At 38.2% G+C, this 19,606-nt stretch overlaps 1 long non-coding RNA gene across 1 annotated transcript; it reads right to left on the minus strand.

Annotated features, from left to right (window-relative positions):
* Window positions 1-323: 323 nt before the first annotated feature.
* LOC120720904 lies at window positions 324-15,727 on the minus strand. Its single transcript, XR_005693090.1, has 3 exons — window positions 15,566-15,727; window positions 1,264-1,267; window positions 324-338 (listed from the first exon to the last, which is right to left on the minus strand). It is a non-coding gene; the product is annotated as an uncharacterized LOC120720904 (long non-coding RNA).
* Between the last annotated feature and the right edge of the window lie 3,879 nt (window positions 15,728-19,606).

Below are 19,606 nucleotides of genomic sequence, written 5' to 3' on the forward strand. Positions count from 1 at the left end.
AGCAGCATCGCGTGGGGAGAGCATGAACGTGTTTGGGAGAAGTGCTTGAATGCTCCTCAAAACAAAAAAGCCTGACTTTCTGCTTCCATTGTTAGTAGGAAGGAAACATGAGGGCATTAAGATACCCAATTTTAAGTCAGTATTTTTTTTATAGATTAATGTGCAGTTTGAGTCTATTCATCAGTCTGTTCCAATTATTACCAGATTTCCCAGTTTTAGCACAGTTTATTTATTTTTTTACAAGAAGAGTAGAATCATAATAGATCTGAGGCCTCCTTTGCTAACTTTTATAAAAATTTTTTAAATCCAATCATAACGTTTTATTAGCATTTGTCCTCCTGTTCAAGCAGTTGTAAGACGTTCTTCTGTCTGTGGATGTCTGTAGCAGTTCCATCAAGACATTCAAAAAACACTTATTTTTTGCGAACTTTGCATGTTAAATTTTCACGACAGTCATTCAGACACTCATGTGAATGTACTCACGTTTTTACAGCATTGGACCAGCGTTTTTAATTTTATCCACATTGGCACTTGTGTCTAAAATTTTCATTGGATTTGGAGGAAATGGAAAGAAGAAGTGTGGACCAAAGGTGTTGAGCATGGGCACGTACTTACACATGAGGAATAGCAATAAATGGAGATATATATTTTCAAGACCAACCTATTAACATTGTGAGAGTGGAAGGGCCCAAAGTCAAGATTACAAACAGGTAATCAGTGTAAGGATCTCAGAACTATAGATTGAAAGTGGATGATCTTTAAAAATACATGATAAATTCCATTTATTTAATGCCTTCTTCAACCTCATGCTGTCCTTTTTTTACAGCATAATTTTGTGTGATTTTCACAGAGCTCATATGCAGAAGTCTTTTTTTGGTTTCTATTTAAATGATGGAACATTATCAAAGTAATTGTGAATGTTTTTGAACAAAGTAAGTCACATAAAGCAATTACAAATTGTTGGTTAAAAATAAGAGAGCTGGAGTGTTAATTGTTAAAATTACTCAAAAAGGCGCCTCAACAAAAATGTAAAAAATAAAATAAAACCAACATACATACACCTACCTGTATATGGCACATATACAAGCAGATTATTTTTTTTCAAAGGATGTTGTCAGTAGGTGAATAAGCAATGGAGACACCGCATCTGTAACCTGCCATGACTGATCCCCCCCCAGCCTGTCTTCAAAAGCAAATGAAGAGCCTTAATAACAGCTGCCATAACATGAGATCTTTTTAAGTGAGACTCCCTCCTTCCTTTACCAGCCTACTCCCCGGTGAGGATAAACCCGCTCTTTACCAACCAGCAACCGAGCAACACCACAGCTTTGTCTCCCCCCTCCCCTGCAAAATACAAGCAAACATTACACTCTTATTCATACCAGAGATAATAAATGCTATGCTAAACAATATCCGGTAATAATTTATGTGCAATTCCTTTGACAGTGGAACTGACAGTTGCAGGGCATTTACTTCCTTTCCTGGCCATTTAGGTCATTACATCCAAGGTCTCAAAAAAGATCTTCTTCTGCCTGATACAAAGTCAGAGTTAAACAATTAAGCAATTAATTCATCATTGAAATTATAACAGAATTTCTTCTTTCTTATGTATTTTTTTTCCATAAGCAAGAAGAAAATCTTCTCAGTTATTGTGTTATAAATGCAGCATAATAACATTCCTGAATATATTTGATGTATAAGCTGTAATGTTAACGAATAGTACAAGTGTTGGATCGAGAATTGTGTCAGCGTTGACCAGATGGTGGAGCCAAAAACTCAGAAGAGAACATGCCGGATTTCTAATTTGTCCTAATGCAAGTTTCTTGGATGGCTCTGTAGTTTGCAGCGACTTTGTGTGTGTGTGTTCGCGTGTGTGCGTAGGTATGTGTGAGTGCGTGTGTGTATAAAAGCAAGTGTATTTACCCTTGACTAAAAACACTCACTTGAGAAACAGAGAACAGGGCTCATTTTCTAACCAACCCCGTCGGCTGGTTCTGGGCTATGGATGAATAATGGCTGAATTCAACTGTACTGAAACAGAAACACATTCCACACACTCTGCAAAGCTAATAGCCAGAGCAAAACAACCACATGTGAACATTTACAATTAAGAAAGCTCAGTGATTGAATGTCCGGGTGACTGGTAAGTCACGCTTCGGAATGAAATAAAATGTTGCTCCTGAATATTGCTGAATGCTTCACAAAACCCTAACTATGTTTTAGATGTGCCTCAACACTGGGAAATGAGTCAATTTGACAAGGGAGCAGCATTTGTTTGTGGTGAGAGAGCACAGGGAATATAGGCATTGACATGTCAAGAACGAAAATTTCTGTGATGGTAGCACTTGGCTTAAAAATTGAAATTCAGACTGTATGTTACAATAATTCCTAAGATGCAACTCTAAATTTTGGAGTTTTATAAAATATATTCTTAAATTCATATTTACATATTTAGTTTTGCAACATCTGGACAATAACAGGTATTTTAATAGTGCTTTTTTAAAATTATTTTCCAGTTTATTGTACAACATTTGCTTTGGCTTCAGTGCATTTTTCCAGACTGTCCATATTATTGTCTGAAGCTGTTTGATGCACAAGACAGGCACAGAAAATGTTAAAATATTGAGGCGATGAGGGGCCAAAACCTCAAACTTGGCCTGCTTCCACTAGGGATGATATAGATATGTTATAATAGAACATATTTTACATTAAGACTCCCACCTGAAAGTTTTCACTTCTTGGTGAAGAGGTAAAAATATCCCTGAATGATCATGAATACCTTTGAATAAACTTCCTTTTAGGAAGGTGAAAGATATCCTTTCTGTGTATTTTAGCCTAAATGGTGACATGTATATATGCATATATACATTCTGATATCTAAAATAAGAGTTTCACATGGTAAACTGTTTTAAAACAGATAAGGACACTGTTTGTAGTGCATTTTCATTAAGTACTTATGCATAGTCTGTTTAGGTTTGTTTAAGAGGTTTGCAAACCCTCATGTAGTGCCATGGAGAGAGTGAGGAGAAAAATATTTGAGGCAACTGAAAAAGGCCACACCTAAAAGGTGTGCGCTATGTTTAGAATATTTCTACCACAATACCTGCTATATAATATCTCTTTCTAACAGACAACTAAGTTTTGGCCTCTCTCTTCTCAAAGCCACCAGACTGTTAACAAAAAAAGTAATTTAACCTCAGAGAGCACAGGCATGGGACTTAAAACACCAAAGTTACACAGCAGATCAGCACCTCCTGTGTTCTGCGAGGTAAAATGACTGGCTTTGTCCAAAAAGTCTGATGGCTTTGAAGAGAGCAAGTTCTTTTTTTTCTGTGTTGTTTTTGAAAATCAGCTAATTTTTTCAGCTGCTGCCACACTCGCACCTCTAAACATCAAGATATTTATTGTTGAACTGACAATGAGATTTAAGTGGGGCCTAATACAGAGTGGGGGTTGTGTTAAAAAAAAGGGATAAAGAGGTTTAATGCAACATTTAATTAGAGCAGCAGCAGCATTGTATTATCCTTTATCTTGTTCGATGAAATGTAAGTGTATGTAAAAAATCTGTATACTGCCCAGCTGTTAATTGTTTGCTGCACATTAGAAGGAAAACAAATGCATTTTATGGAAATCTGCCATTAATGAGTGTCTTGTCAAAGCTATAAATAATAACTTGTTGAGATCTATGGGCAGAAATCTGTGCTATCAGAAACTGAATTTGAATAAGTTAAATTCGAATTTGAATTGCTCGGATTGAATCTGAATTGTAACTTGAATAAATGCTTTTACAAACTGAATATGAATTAGCCTAATTTGAAATTCAATTGACCCTGTGCACGACAAAATGCTAACTTCCTGGTTTGAGACCGGATGTGGGGTTGTACATTTCCGGTAGCTTTACTTTGCGGTCAATCGCTACTGCGAAGACATACTCCAAAATCATGTCCAAAACTTGAAAATGGAAAGATCGCATTAAGTTACAAAGAGCAGAAGGTGGGAACACTCACCACTGTTGTGTCATAAAAAATCTAATGATCAATTTTGACGTTTAAAGAGTTTAGATCAATCAGTTGTTTACATCACTCAACACAAGCAGAACTGCATTACAGAATCAGAAGACACATCGTCCACATTCAGAAGCACATCTCTGTATAGTGACAGTTCTTATGATTTAAACAGGCAAATGTTCAGCATTCAAACTACAGGTGAAGAATAGTCAAACCAGATGTTTCCCCCGTTATGTCGATATCAGCTAGTCAAGTACGCACCTACACAAACCATGAAAAAAGCCACACAAAAAAATGAATGATTGCTGGTAAGGGTTTCTATACATTAGTATTTACGAAGGGTATGTTGTGACTTACCTTCAAAATTACAGCGGTCCCTCGCTATAACACGGTTCACATTTCACCTCGCTGTTTCGCAGATTTTTTAGTGCAAGTTTGCATGCTTTTTTTCCCTCCGTGACATCTCTCCTGTACAGTACAGAATCGCTGCATCGATCGCTAGCAGTGTGACTCTGAAGTGCAGTACTGTATGTCCACGATGTCCACCAAACGTTTTGCACCGTCAAAAAATAAAATTGGCTACTTGATTTCACCTATCGCTGGTTATTTTTAGAACATAACACCCGCGATAAACAAGGGACCGCTGTTTACAGATTTTGAGAAATATAACATTTGAATCCCTTTTCTCTTTTGCTCTGAGGCGCGGGGGAAAAAATATCGACAAGTCGATGAACATCATTTACAGATATATTGGGTAAATGCCCAAGACATCTATAGAAATGTAAATCGCCGCTTCATTCATTCATTTGCTTAACTTGTTTTGGACCGTAAACAGGGCGCGAATAGGACACCGGAAACAAAGCTCCAAACAAAGCTGACTATGTGCACATTAGCATACAGTATGCTAATGTGCACATAGTCAATTTATTGGTTTGAAAATGATCATCACTAAATTGAAATCGAATTTTATATTTTGAAAATGAATTCATTTGCTTTGAAACTGTATTTTATCCCTTAAAAATTTAGCTCTCGAATAATTTCAGATTCACTTCTCACCATTCAGTTTCAGTTCTACAATTCAATTTCAGTTCCAAAATTCAGTTTTTTGGGACTTACATCCGGTTCCGGTTCAAGAGTAGTCGAGCGCAGATTAATAGAACTACGTTTTACTAGCGGACCGAAAGTGTTACTGACGGGAATCGACAGCATCTTGGCTGAATTGCCAACTCAGCATGCAGTCAAGTTGTATAGTCTTGCTAATGACCTACTAGGTGTGTTGCAACAGGGACACATGGAAAAGTTGCAGGACAGCGGCCCTCGAGGACTGGAGTTTGAGACCCCTGCCGTATGGTGTTCATGCAGTTTTCTACCCCACAGTTACAGCATGTCTGACTGCCTGTTCAGCATATGCAAAAATATATGATGAATTTAAGCATGTGATGACAAAGGCCTTCCATTATGGTGTTTGTCATCATATTTGTTTGTCAAAGCTGAATCCAGGGCAAACTACGCTAAATTAGCGTTTTTAGCTAACAGCTACAATAAGCATAAAAGTTACTGTACGGCTATCATTTGTTAACATGACACTTGTTCTTATACATGTAATACATTTATTACCAACCTGAGAGTTTATCCGCTGGTCATTCGACATGACGAATGACTTCTGAAGTCTTAATTCAGCTCAAGATGCTGTAGATTCCCGTCAGTAACACTTTCGGTCCGCTAGTAAAACGTAGTTCTATTAATCTGTGCTCAACTACTCTTGAACCGGAACCGGATGTAAGTCCCAAAAAACTGAATTTTGGAACTGAAATTGAATTGTAGAACTGAAACTGAATGGTGAGAAGTGAATCTGAAATTATTCGAGAGCTAAATTTTTAAAGGATAAAATACAGTTTCAAAGCAAATGAATTCATTTTCAAAATATAAAATTCAATTTCAATTTAGTGATGATCATTTTCAAACCAATAAATTGAATTTCAAATTAGGCTAATTCAAATTCACTTTGTAAAAGTTACAATTCAGATTCAATCCGAGCAATTCAAATTCGAATTTAACTTATTCAAATTCAGTTTCTGACGGCACAGATTTCTGCCCATAGAGATTGTGATGTATCTTTGTGATTTATACTCATAGTGAAATGATTTAGAGATTAAGCGGAGGACATGAAGAACAACATAAAATTTAAAAAATGCATGTAACATTTGCATCGTAAACATCTGTTTCAGATAACCTCTTTCCGTCCTGTTCATTTTCTTTATATCTTTTGGATCTAAGGCACTCTTATCTCACAGGTAAACTAAGTAGCGCCTGGATCTTTACATTTAAAATTAACACCATAACAAAAGGCTCAGGGTTGATATCCAGGTCAGCGCACGAAGGATCACAAACAATCAACTTTGTGAAGAATGCTGAGAAACATCTGGGGATTCACTCACCCATGGCCTCTCAGATTGCCGTGGCTATCACAAGCTCTAATGGCTTTACCTGGTGGCCCCTTCATTCACAGGACTGACATTTCATGTAGTTAGATTTGGCAGGTGTTCATTCCGCAGAGCATCGGTAGCTTACTTCTCCATTTTATCAGCCCCTGGTTAGAGAGCTGGCCAGAAAATAATTCTGCAGCAATTACCATATGTTGTGATTGTGGTCTTGGAGCAACACTACAACATCTGTGTTATACTGGCATCTGGGGCACCCTGAAAGAAACTTCCTCAGTCCACATTCCTTCCTTGTATCTACTGAACAGGTGCTCCCTGCAACACTGCTCTCCTATGGAGGGCTTTTTTGGCCAACCACATGGTTCCCTCCCTGTTAAAGCTTTTATGTACACACAGCATGTTTGTAAAAGGGTAATTACTGACTTGCAGAGTGTAAAAGAATTGCACAAACAGCAGCTTCATGTTTTTATTGTTTAAACTGTTTTCATTGAAAGCACGACACAACAGAGTGCTAAGTATATCTTATTAACTATTACAGAAGTTTGGATTGGCAGGGGCTGATCAATATGGAAAATAGATCGCTCAAAATAAAAGATGGAGGCCTGTCACGAACAGATAGACAAGAACCTACAAACACACATACACAGAATTAAAGGGCCAAATGGCAAATTGGCAAATGACAGTAACACGCCATAGGTAAATGAAGCCTGCGTATGGGGATTCCCTAGCTTAAACAATCAATTATCTCTATAAACTTGCAACATCTATCAACATTTGTCACAAACCATACAGCAGAGCAGGTGGTGACTGAACACTGGGGACCAGTGAGAGCAGCCAGCAGGCTCCTAGTCAGGGTGGTGTATATTCCAGTGCTAAGTGATGCCTCCTACTGCAGGGCTGTGCTGCTCTGTCATACAACCACTCAGAGCCTCAATGTACATGTTATTATTGTGCAGCAGAATGGCAACTGTCACAGAACCTGGCAATCTTTCCAAACTGGCTCTGTAGGTGTTTGGAAATGCACACTTTTATTTTCTTACCAAATCAAAGGCCTCTCTCCGCTATTCTGTTTTTCCACACCTTCCCTGACCTGCAGCCAACAATGACTATGAAAGAAGTTATGGCAGCTGAAGTAGTTAATCACAAACTTACAGGGCGTGACCTGGACACAGGCTTATTTCATATTTCAGTTTCTGATTTATTACACATGACAATTATACATGAATGGGGCATTTAATTCAATCATTCCAATGATGTCACCTCACTAATTGATAGGAGCTGGAGAGATTAATCAATTGTATTCATAAAACCACTGACTCCATGAAACAGACGGATCCTGCTTTGCCTTCTGCATATAAATATATGTCAGTGACAGTCATTTGGAAATTTACATTAAAATGAACAAACTCCCTTTCTATAGTGTTTAAACAGTCAAGTAAAAGTAAGCAATCGGTAAAGAGAGTGTAAAACTAAAAAAAACAAGAAGTGAGTTTTATTGACAAAGTCTGATAAAATGTTTTCCAGAGGTACTGTGTGTATATTGCCTGCTCATTTGCAAACATTCCTTAATATTTCCCCCTTGCTTTCTAACACTGTAACTGCGTGATTTATTGTAGATTTGGAGACAGAGATAATGCTTAATGTGCACAAAGCAGAGACAAAAAAAAATTAAATAAGCCAGAAAGTATGAAGTGAAACACTGCCAAGATGACAATCTGTTTTCAAGAAGTGTGTAATTAGGAGACCAACACATTTTAACATCAATAGAACAGCACTTGGCTCTTCAGAGGAAGGAAACGGAAAGAATTAAACACTTAGAGCATGACCACAGCATCGTTTTTGAATAAATGGGAAGAATAAGTCAATTAAAAGGAGCTATTTCAGTTCATAAAAGATGGGGTAAACACTGGGTTAGCTGCAGAAGAATAATCAGAATCACATTTTGTAGAGCTGTAAATTTGTCAAGGGACTGCAGAGAAGACAAAGACCTAGAAATTATCTCAAAGACTATTCAAGAATAATTAAACTTTCATGGTTTGCGAAATAATTGAATTATCCATAGAAATGCAGTCTTTATAGCGGGATTTTTACCACAACAGCGTTCATTACAAACACATGGAGGCATGCTCAGGCATGCTCATTCTCTTCAAAATATGTTCACGTCCCTGCTCTCACTTCACAACTTATATAGATAAATGATGCGCTTCTGCACATTTTACCTACTTTAGGACAAATATATCAAGAACTCTTGTATGTTTGATCATTTTAAGAAGAGTTCTTGAAGAAAGTGTGCTGAATTTAATTTTCCTGATATGGAAAGTTATATTCTTATTGATTTATGAACCTGCCACTAAAGCTTGTTGGAAAAAAATAGTGGACTGAAATGTAGTGAAAAATGTAGCAGCTGTATGACGTTTTAACTTAGTAAATCTAACATGTATTTGACAATATATTTTAAACGGTTTTGTTGCTGTTGTTTAATTAACTTTGGTTCTCGAAAGGAAAAGTGCAATGCTGTTATACGCAAAAATCCCTTTTACAGTGACAAAGGGAAACATAAAAAGCCAGCAGAGCATAGAGAGGATGACAAATTATATTCAATATTCAAATTCCTATCAATGTGTCTGTGTATGTGCTCGGCGGTCGCAGCGTTACCGATTGCTGCTTGAAGTACTGTAGATTGCTGGCTTTGACATTTTCCCATTGTGCATGGTGGTGCAGCAGGCAATAATTAAATATCAGGTGCATAAGCTGCTCTTTAATTTGACATGTGTGCTTGAGGCAATAAACACATGTGGTGCAGTGGGGGCTGCATAATTGCAGAGGAATAAAATATCATATCAAGAGTGAGAGGATCATTGTATCAGGTACCCGATGACAGCTCGTTTGATCATTATGCCAAGGCTAAAGAGGTTGGCTAATTAGTTGTCATTAAAACTCACCCTCTAATCAGGGCTCGCTCTTGCATAAAAAATGTCCCTATCACACGATAAGTGAACAATGCCCTTAACCCTTTCAGCCCAACCTCAGTGATTACAGCTATCAGCTATGGGAATAATGAAACACGGGAAGATAGATATGACTCTGTTTTGTATTTTTGCAAAAGTTAAGATAAAATGAGCCAGTGTTGCTATGTGATGGTTGGATACAAGTCCCTTTAAATGGAATATCCCACGCTAACATTCACTATTATTTTGGCCCGTGTGAGCTGTGATATTAAAAGTCTTACAATCATCAGGCCAGTGGTAACATGCAAGCCAATGCACTGAACAGAAGAAGGGAGCAAATCAGTGAACAGAGATAAAGAAGCCAGGTCTCAATGCACAGCAGCATAGGTGCATTATATCAGTTTAAGTGGGAATGACTTCTTCAGACAACACCCTGGTGAAAGGACCCTTGACGTCTCAGGAAACCATGGATGCCTCTTGCCATGACTTTCAAATATGGCAGAAAGTGCTCTAGTGAGAGACCCATGCATTATTAGCTGACAGCCCCATATAAATAATAAGGTACATAATGCCAAGTGTGAGTGCATGTGTCTCCGCAAGGACGCTCAACAGGTGCACCTCTCATTGCTGCATTTCCATTTTGTTCAACAAAGAGCCTTCCTGCGCGAACAACTTCTGTCTGAAAGCTTTGCCTGATCATTCTTTTATGTGCCACTTCCCAGAATGCACAGCATTCACAGGACCTCATGATAATAGGCTCGTCGGGACACAGAGAAAGGAGCGAGACGCTTGTCAGAGTGGATACATCCGTGCCTTACCCGAGGGAGATGGTTCAGTGCACGACACATCAGCTACAGGACACTGAGAGACCCTCCCACCCCTCCTCTTCCCCTCCCCGCTGCCTCCTCACAGACTAATGGTTGTCAAGTCGGTGAGGGCCTGCGCTCTTGTCTGGCCCAGGCCTGTTGTCATGTGAAATCCATTAGAGGTCGCAAGCACACAGGATGGGCGGTCGATTGATAAGGCAGGGGGAGAAGTGAGGCAGAAGCAGGGGAAGAAAAGAAGCTTTTTATCTCCCGACTGTACTGTACTCCCCATAAGGACTTGTTAAAGCAAACTGAAGTAGAGTGGAAAATTGATGGAGATGTCTTATATTATGATTGTACTTCTGAGGCATGGGTTGTAAGTTTTTATTCTGAAATGGCAAGAAAATTGAAAATAGTCTCCAGTGTAATCCAAAACATGTCAAATGGAAGCTGTCTCACTGCCCACAAAGATATATAGCACATTCTCAAAAATGGCAATAGACTGATATTCACTTTGCTTTTGAAGAACATTACAGTGCTCGCCAATTGCTACCTAAACACGCCTATTGTATATTTGATCTGTTTATCATTGAATGTACTTGTTCTCCCTTTACTGTCATTTTTCTTTACATGTTTTATAGTTCTCATATTTTCAAAACTTCTTACAGATCTTATTTTTTTAAATACTTGACACTGCTGCAAACTATGAAAGACTTGTTAGCCTCAGTGACAGCACACTGAGTCACACTTTGGGTCTCCTAATTAGATTAATTTACAAGTAATTTACCGGGGAGCTACGAGAACCAGTCCATATGCTATTCACTTAGGGCGTTTCTTTTTTCTCTCTCTTCATTTATTAAAATTTTGCATGAGAGACAGAGAGAGCGGCTCATCTTCCTTACAAATCAGTCAAAACAGCAGCATGTTTTCGGGTCCAAGCACATTAAGTGTATATTTTTTTTAAGTGTCGAACATGATATTAATAATGTATTTTGCATTCTCTTTTTTATGCTTATTTCACATCATATATGAATAATGATTAGCATCTTGTGCTGTGAGGCAGGACAGTTTCCCACATTTTGAAATGGCGAGAACAAATATTTTTTTAAACCAAAGCATACTGCTTATTCCTCCATTAAAAATTTATATTTAGCACATCTACTTTTCAGCTCTTGTGGTGCAGTTTATTTATTTATTTTTTAATACATTTTTTTCATTAGGAGCGTGTTTGGCAATCATATTTGGTGATGGCAACAATGGTGTTCCAGTTAAGGTCGTAGCAGAGATGCTTTCAAGAGTGAGATGATATTCGCTTCTTCCTGTTAAGATGTTGTTACCTTTTAAATATGATCAGTAGCCTTCAGATTTTTGAACGGATTTTTTGTGTTGTTTTTTGTTTTTTTTACAAACACATTGACACCTATCTTGTCAATGCATTTGTATTGTTTTTTCTTTATATGCAACTATTCAGCTTCATCTAACGCCAAATATATCTGAGTCTATATTTGCCCATTTGCTAAGCTACAACCAAAACATTAGACTACCAGTTGCTGAATTATGAAGGTGATACTTGCTATCAGTGAGTAGTTTCTGTCGCTTGCCTTATCAATTCCTTTTAGGTTTAGTAACGTTATCCTCAGATGTCTTATCGTGTAAATTTCAGGTCACGTACATTATTTGTTGTGGATATGAACAATCTTTACATTGCGTGTTTGTCTGAATATACATCTTTTCATCATTGAAAATGTTTAGCATTTTTCCAAAAAGGTAACCAACAAATATTGACTTATATTGATTGACTTAAACATTAATTGGTGGTTATTTTTGAATCTTTGATTGTAAAGTGACCCTTTTGTTTACATGAGTGGTCTTGTATTATGACATTTGTATGGATCTATCTCATTTGTATGCAAGGTACATACAGTCATTTAAATACAGGGTTAAAATAAGTAATTTTGTTAGTCAAAGTCTGTGTTTGCTTACATATAGTGCTAAATGTTGTTTATTGATTCCAGGTTTGCTAACATATGGGACCGAATATACAGTAGGTGTTTGTTGACGTCTGTGTTTGCTTACACATGCAACTGAATATAGCTGTTTCAGAATATTGTCTGAAACCGGTGCTCTCCTGGGGTCTTTTGAAGGATGCTACTGAGCTACCTATGATAATTAGAGAGCTATGACCTTCTCATTAGTGCCAGGAGGCTGCTCTTTCTCTCTAGCCCTCCTTTCTACCACCACGCAGGCCTGCCACAGGACAACTAGTATATCAAAGGAAAAATATTTATTAAAGCTAAAATTACAAAATACACAGCACTGCCTTTGAAATACGGCCCCTCGTATATGCAGAGTCAAATGAATTGCTGTGCTTAGCCTACCTAAAACCCTTCCCATCCTGCTCACTTGTAGCTTAAATTTTTTATTACAAATTTCCAGGGCTTCAAAGTACCATCTCAGAGCTAATCCCTTTCTTATCCTCCGACAAAGACAAAGACCTGTTTTGGGCTTGCTATACTACTTGCTTTATAGCTAAATGTCAGAACTGCTGAATTAAATAGTCATCTGGTAAGACTGGCAGAAGAGAATAAGGGGTGAATGTAGCAGAAAGGGTCTAAAAGCTATTTAATTAATCTTCCAACTTAATTAGTTTGTCTTTTTTGTGTACTGTACTATATAAGTCATTAGCATCTCAGTGTTCACAGAAAAACCATTTAACACTTTAAACTTTTAGTAGGTTTTGTAACTCTCATGGCTGAATAATAGCCTTGAGGTGTGTGTGTGTGTGTGTGTATGTTTTTGCATGTTTGTATGTGTGTATTATTAATTTATTTTTTCAAGCAGATGAAATTGGAACAGGGAATGGAGACAAAATGGTAAACAATGATAAAAATTGCACCTCTGTTTCTTGTGAAGGCTCAGTTGAAGAAGACGGGATGAATTGTAGACAGTTAATACTTCAGTGTTAAAAGTGCTGTAATTGTTAAATGTGCTGCAAGTATGTCGTAACTGCAAAACCTTTCTGTAACACTATGCCTTAACATATACTACAACCTGACGTGCACCTCCCTAAAAACATAACTAAAGATATAAATGCTGGCAGCACCACTGGTTATGCTTCAGGTACTACATAGATTCACCATAGAAATACCATATAAGGATGTCAATAGACCCAGCACTATCAATACCTTTCAATACCAGAAATCACAAAATGCAATGGTACTTATTGGATTTAGTGCAACTCTTCTGGAACTGGTGTGGGCAGGATATATTTATGTTTAATTATATATCAAGTATCAAGAATTCCACTGGTATTACCTACTAAATTTCTATTATGGTCACATCTGTGTCTGAGAGCTATTCTTATGAAAAGATTAATGCATTAGCCTGAAGTCTTAAGAAATGTGCTGAACTTATTATCAAAAGAGCAAGTTAAAGTGTTCTCTCTTTTATCTTAAAGCTACACCCCTTGTCACTGAACAGATATCTTAGGCATTTTGGGTTGTTGCTACTGGATTAAGCCAAAAGCAGAAATCTATTATCACGTACACATATTAAAGCACTGGGTATTGCACACAGCCCTGTTATTACAGGTCAGAACTAACCAAATGATCAGCAATTATTTTTGGAAGTTAAAAAAAAGAATGTTAGAAATGAGTATATCAGAGGGACAGCTCAGGTTGAGCACCAGAAGCAAGGCTGAGATGGTTTGGATATGTGCAGAGGAGCGATAGTAGTCAGCTGAGACTACAGGACTAGGATGACCAACCTGTGCACTGACTGGATTGACTACAAGAAGACCTATGACTCAATGCCCCAAACCTGGATCCTGGAATGCCTAGAACTATACAAGATCAACGGGGCCCTAAGAGCCTTCATCAGGAACTCAATAGGGGCATGGCATACAACACTGGAGGCCAACTTCAAGCCCATAGCCCAAGTCAGCATCAAGCCCAGGATCTACCAAGGAGATGGTCTGTCTCTGACTCTTGAATGGCCAAGTTGAACAGCCACAAGGAGCAGTACCCTCCATGGAGAAGAAGACTAGAGGCTAAGATCAAGGTAGCACGGAGGGAGGTTAGCCAACTATTGGAGCTCCAGAAAGGTGAGATAAAGAAGGTGCCTAAGAAGTAGAACAAGTTGCCCATACCTGAGGCCTTGGAAACTGCCATGCAAAGACTTACAGCCTTGGCCAGCTGCTTGAAGAGGTAGACCAGAGAGATAAAAGGCAGGAGAATAAACCAACTGTTCTCCATGGAACCAGCCAAGGTAAACAAACAGAAGAAGACAGCTGTAGTGATAGATGTAGCGGTTCTGAATGACAGCAATCAGGAAGAAGGAACACAAGAAACTTAAATACCAAGGGCTCAGAGAAGAGCTCGAGAAGATGTGGTGGGTGAAGTAAACGGTGGTCCCAGTGCTCATGGGAGCACTAGGTGTGGTGACTCCCAAGCTAGGCGAGTGGCTCCAGTAGATCCCAGGAACAACATTGGAGAGCTCTGTCCAGAAGAGCACAGTCCTAGGAACAGCTAAGATACTGCGCAGCTCCCAGGCCTCTGGTAGAGGACCCGAGCTTGAAGGATAGATCGCCTGCAAGGGCGAGAGGGGAATTTCTTTATATATACAGTGGCTTGCAAAAGTATTCGGCCCCCTTGAACTTTGTTTTGGTCTTTCACGTGGAATTCCAATAAAATTGATTCATGTTTGTGGCTATAATGTGACAAAATGTGGGAAAGTTCAAGGGGGCCGAATACTTTTGCAAGCCACTGTATATAATATGTATATATATGGACAGGAGGGGAAAAGGAAGACTTCAGAGAGGACATGCAGAGGGTTGGTGTGACCGAAAAGAATGCTAAGGTTAGTTAAGATGGGCAGATGATCCTCTATGGGGACCCCTAAAGGGAGTAGCCAAAAGGAGAAGAAGTAGTAGTAAAAGGTGGTCTATTTCGTCTTTGATCCATAACTTTGGATTTAAGTGTTTTAGCAGTATGAGTTTGTAAGTGGGTCTATGTATGCATTATAAGAATGGGCATGCGAGTGCATGAGTATCTATGCATAAGGTTGTGTTTATGGCAAAAGCACAAAAATAATCACATCAGTACGCCATGAAATATGGAAACAATGTCACTTGGTAGCTTCTGCAGTTATTTTGGACTAAGCTAGACCAACTCACTATCTAAATGTGTAAGTATATTTTGAATGAACATAAAAATATTGCATTTATTGAAACATGTGAATTCTGGGGAACAGAAAAACAGCTTTTTTTCCCACTTGTAAAGTTTTTTGGGGAACTCATCTATTCCATCCCCGAATGCATGACGTTTTGAAATATGAGAAAGCCAAACACTGCGCTTCCTCCACACTTCACTGTGTTTATGTTATGCTAACATAGCTGTGTCGCTCTCGATCACATAGCACATCATTATATACCAGCAAGTCCAACTTCAGCAACCCTAAAAAAGTCACTTTTTAAGGATTTAGTTTAGTTTAGTTTTCTGTCTTCATTTATGTTGGAAGTGATAGCAGAGCTGTACGTTTTAATCTCTCAGTCAGAACATGGTATATCATGTTTAGGTAGAAACTAGTGAGCTAACTTCCTGCTAACTTCTAACTCCGTTAAATTTAATAAATTCTGTTTTCATGGATGCCTGGATATTAAACTTAATTGTTACACCTGGTAAAGCAGCAACACTAATCATTTTATTAAAGATGAAAGAATTTAGACAGTTTTTAACTCCCAGTGATGCCGCAGTGTTCGTTTGACTTTGGGACCTGAAACCGACTGAGTTTTGGACCCAGATTGCTCCGCGAGGCTCCTGACTACGGTAGCTCCAACAGTCCATCAAGCGGTGCAGCTTCGTAGCTTACCAAAGTCATACTAAAACATTTTCTGACAGATTTTTGGGCACTGTGTACCACGTAAAATCGGTTCGAGGTCAGTAAGCACAACCACAATTCAGACATAAAGCTTACCGGATTATAAGGCGCACTGTCAATTTTTGAGAAAATTAAAGGATTTTAAGTGTGCCTTATACTGCTGAAAATATGGTATACAGAAGAAAAGAATATATCGCGATATATATCGTTACCGCACATGCTTCAAATTATACTGCGATACGGATTTTAGGCCATTTCGCCTACTCACATCTATGGGCAATTTAGAGTTTCCAGTTAACCTAATCCACTAACTGCATGTCTTTGGACTGTGAGAGGAATTGAAGTGGAATGGAGAGAACCCCCACAAACACAGAGAGAACATGTGTGGTTAGCACAAGGGAACAGTGCTAACCACCGTGCTGCCCCTTTTTGCGAAGCAGTTCTACAAATCGAATTGCGAAAAAGTTGGAACACTGACAAAAGTGATAATGCCATATTATATTTACAATCGATCCCAGAAAACATGTAAAATGTTTAAAATGAGAAAATCTACCGTTTTAAGAAAGATATTAGCTGATTTTGAATTTGATGACAGAAACACATCTCAGGGCAATGTTTACCACTGTATATCTTTTCCTCTTCATTTAACAACAGTTCATAAGCATGTAGGAAGTGACCAAGGGAGAAATCTTGTCCCATTCTTCTTATGGGAAGATTCAGTTTCAGTTGGTACAAGGATTGCAGGCAGTTTAGCACCCAGACTGCTGTATGTGGTCTAACATTGTTTTGCTGAGACATGCAAGACCTTCCCTTAAAAAAACGTTGTCTAGATAGGAGCATGTATTGCTCTAAAACCTTTATATGCCTTTCAGAACTGTTGGTGCGCTAACAAAAAGGCAAATGGTCCCTCTCCTCTTCAGTCTTGTATGTAGTGCCTCTGTCCACTTTAAATGAGCTGTAGCATAGAGATGACAGTGGTACTTGTAGATCATGTTCAGATGTCGCTTTTTCTTTGCATGATTTGTGGATGGCACGTATTTACACACAGTGATTTCAATGACAGAATCACACAAATTTTTAATGGACTGCTACCCGAGGGGCTAAAGATCATGGATATCCAGTAATTATTTTTGGCCTTGTCCTTTGAACACAAAGATTTCTGTAGATTCTCAAAATTTATTGATGATTTTATGTACTGATATATTGAAAGCCTTCACAATTTTACATTGAGGAACACTGGAACACTGAAATTCTACAGTTTATAAGGTTAGGCTTCCATTTCTTTTTTAATTCCTAGTCAGTTAGCACCGCTTACTTTTCCAGCCTTTTGTTAAACTGCTTCTGCTTTGTTGAGGTGTGTTGCTGCTATTAAATTCAAAATGAACTGATATATTTTGTGAAATCGTAAAAATGTCTCAGTTTAAACATGTTCTATGTTCTGTTCTGTCAGTTCCTGACATTGTATTCTGTTTTTATTTTCATTTTATTTATTTATCTTTTGGAATCAGAGTTTTTCTTTAAGATACTGCAAATTCAAGCACTTTACCACCATTCATCCCAACACATTTATCTGCACACTGTAAGACAGAATGACATCTTTTATACCTATAAGAAATATAAACTGTAAGTAGAATAACTGGTACTAATTGGCTCTTTCTTTTTTTTCATTGCTCAGATGTGTGCATTTAAATACTGATGACCCACAGTGTCCACATTGTGTCATTAACTGGAGGTCTGTGAATAAGTGAGACTGTAAATGTGTAATTATTCTGTGATAAACGACCATTTTCCCTCTTAGTTCATAATTTTTATTGTGGCTTCATATGTTGATTGGAATTGACATGAGGTTAAAACCATTTATTGAATCTAATCAGGTCAGATTGTCATTATGCATAAGATTGGATTTTTTTAGTTGTTTTGGACACTGTGTCTAAGCGTGTAATCTTCATCCTCGGGTCCTGTGAACCTCTGCTGGGATGACAGACACATGCCAGAGCTGACACCCAACACACTGCATTGAGAACGAGAACTCGTTGTAGCGGTGCCACCCAAACCAAATCATTAGGCTCCTTGGCACCTGCATTTTCCTCCTACGTAAAGAGCTGTATAAATTAATCACACACACCCTTATGCACTTTGATGCAATTTATAATGCACATTAATGAGGGCTGACAGCTGTAACTAAAAGGCAGAATGATCACTTACAATTCAAATAAAAATCACAGTGCAATAACAAAAGTCATTTGCATGACTTTTTTCCTGTCATGCTCTATTTTCATCTTTATCCAGCTTTGATTCCTGCTGTTTTATCAAGGCCGAATGCATGTGAAAAGACTAAATGATCTGCAAATTGATGCAACACTTTGGCTGTGTCTCACTCCAGAGTATGAGCCCTAATTGTACATTGTGTGAAGGTATGGCACTGGATGATAAAAAGGCTTTTCTCCACACCTCATTTCAATCTCAATGTCTTATCAGTTGCCTTTGTTAACTTGCTGCTTGTTGATGGCCATTCATAAGTTATATAGTTAGCACTTCATTACTAATTACATTTCTTTTGCATATGTTTCTACACAGGGGCAACTTTGCTTTTGTTGTGCTATATTGCACATGCAAAATAAAAGTGGAAATAAATTTACAACCAAACATTGTGCTCACACGAAAACATCACGAGGAAAGCATTTGAGCTGACCTTCAGAGGTGCTAATTAAATTTTGGGCATGTGGTGATGGTATAACTGATTTCATTCTTCATTATGGCCTGTAATGACATTTCTCAGCTGTCACAAGTATTGCAGGCGCCTCGCTTTGGGATGAATTAACTATTATACCATTATAGAGACAGCATAACCATAAAGAGAGAGAGACCGTGTGGAGGAAAGAGTTAAGAATTCAGGCGCCGGAGTAAAATGTTTACTCCCAAAGCACATTTGGCAAAGCTTTCTAGAAATTGATACAATGTGCTTTTTGCCATTCGGCTGCTTATAACAAGAAGACATATATGTCTTCCCCGACTGCAAAGCAAACCCATATGTCTCTTCCCCCAGTAAAAGGTTTTAACAGGATCCTAAAGATTTAATTAAGATGTCAGTATGCGTAGGTCAGCTGCAGTGCAGAATCTGGAGTGGAAGATATACCACCAACAGTACAAAGAGCCCAGCTGGGTCTGTGAGGACATGCAGAGAAGAGAGATCTCCCCGGCTCAGATTTACATGCAGAGCTTTGTTGTAAAAGCAATGACATTTTAAATACCCGTTCATTTGCTAGAAGTATAGCAAAGCTTCCATCGGTTTTGGACTGGAGGAAAAGAGAAAAAGCTAGAGTCATCACACATCAGCTGGTTTTTAGTGTCAACAGCTGTACTGTCTCATACAGTATCAAATAAGTAAGTATCAAGTCGGCAGTGTGTGCTGTACTAGTAAAGTTAGAGTGAAGAAGAATAACTGCCCAATACAATAGTGCAAAAACAGATTAACAGATGACTATTTTTATATAGCTTATAATATGTATTAACATAGTACATAATGA

This window comes from Simochromis diagramma, unplaced genomic scaffold, assembly GCF_900408965.1.
Source record: "Simochromis diagramma unplaced genomic scaffold, fSimDia1.1 OVJJ01000603.1, whole genome shotgun sequence".
In the NCBI taxonomy this organism is placed as follows: domain Eukaryota; kingdom Metazoa; phylum Chordata; class Actinopteri; order Cichliformes; family Cichlidae; genus Simochromis; species Simochromis diagramma.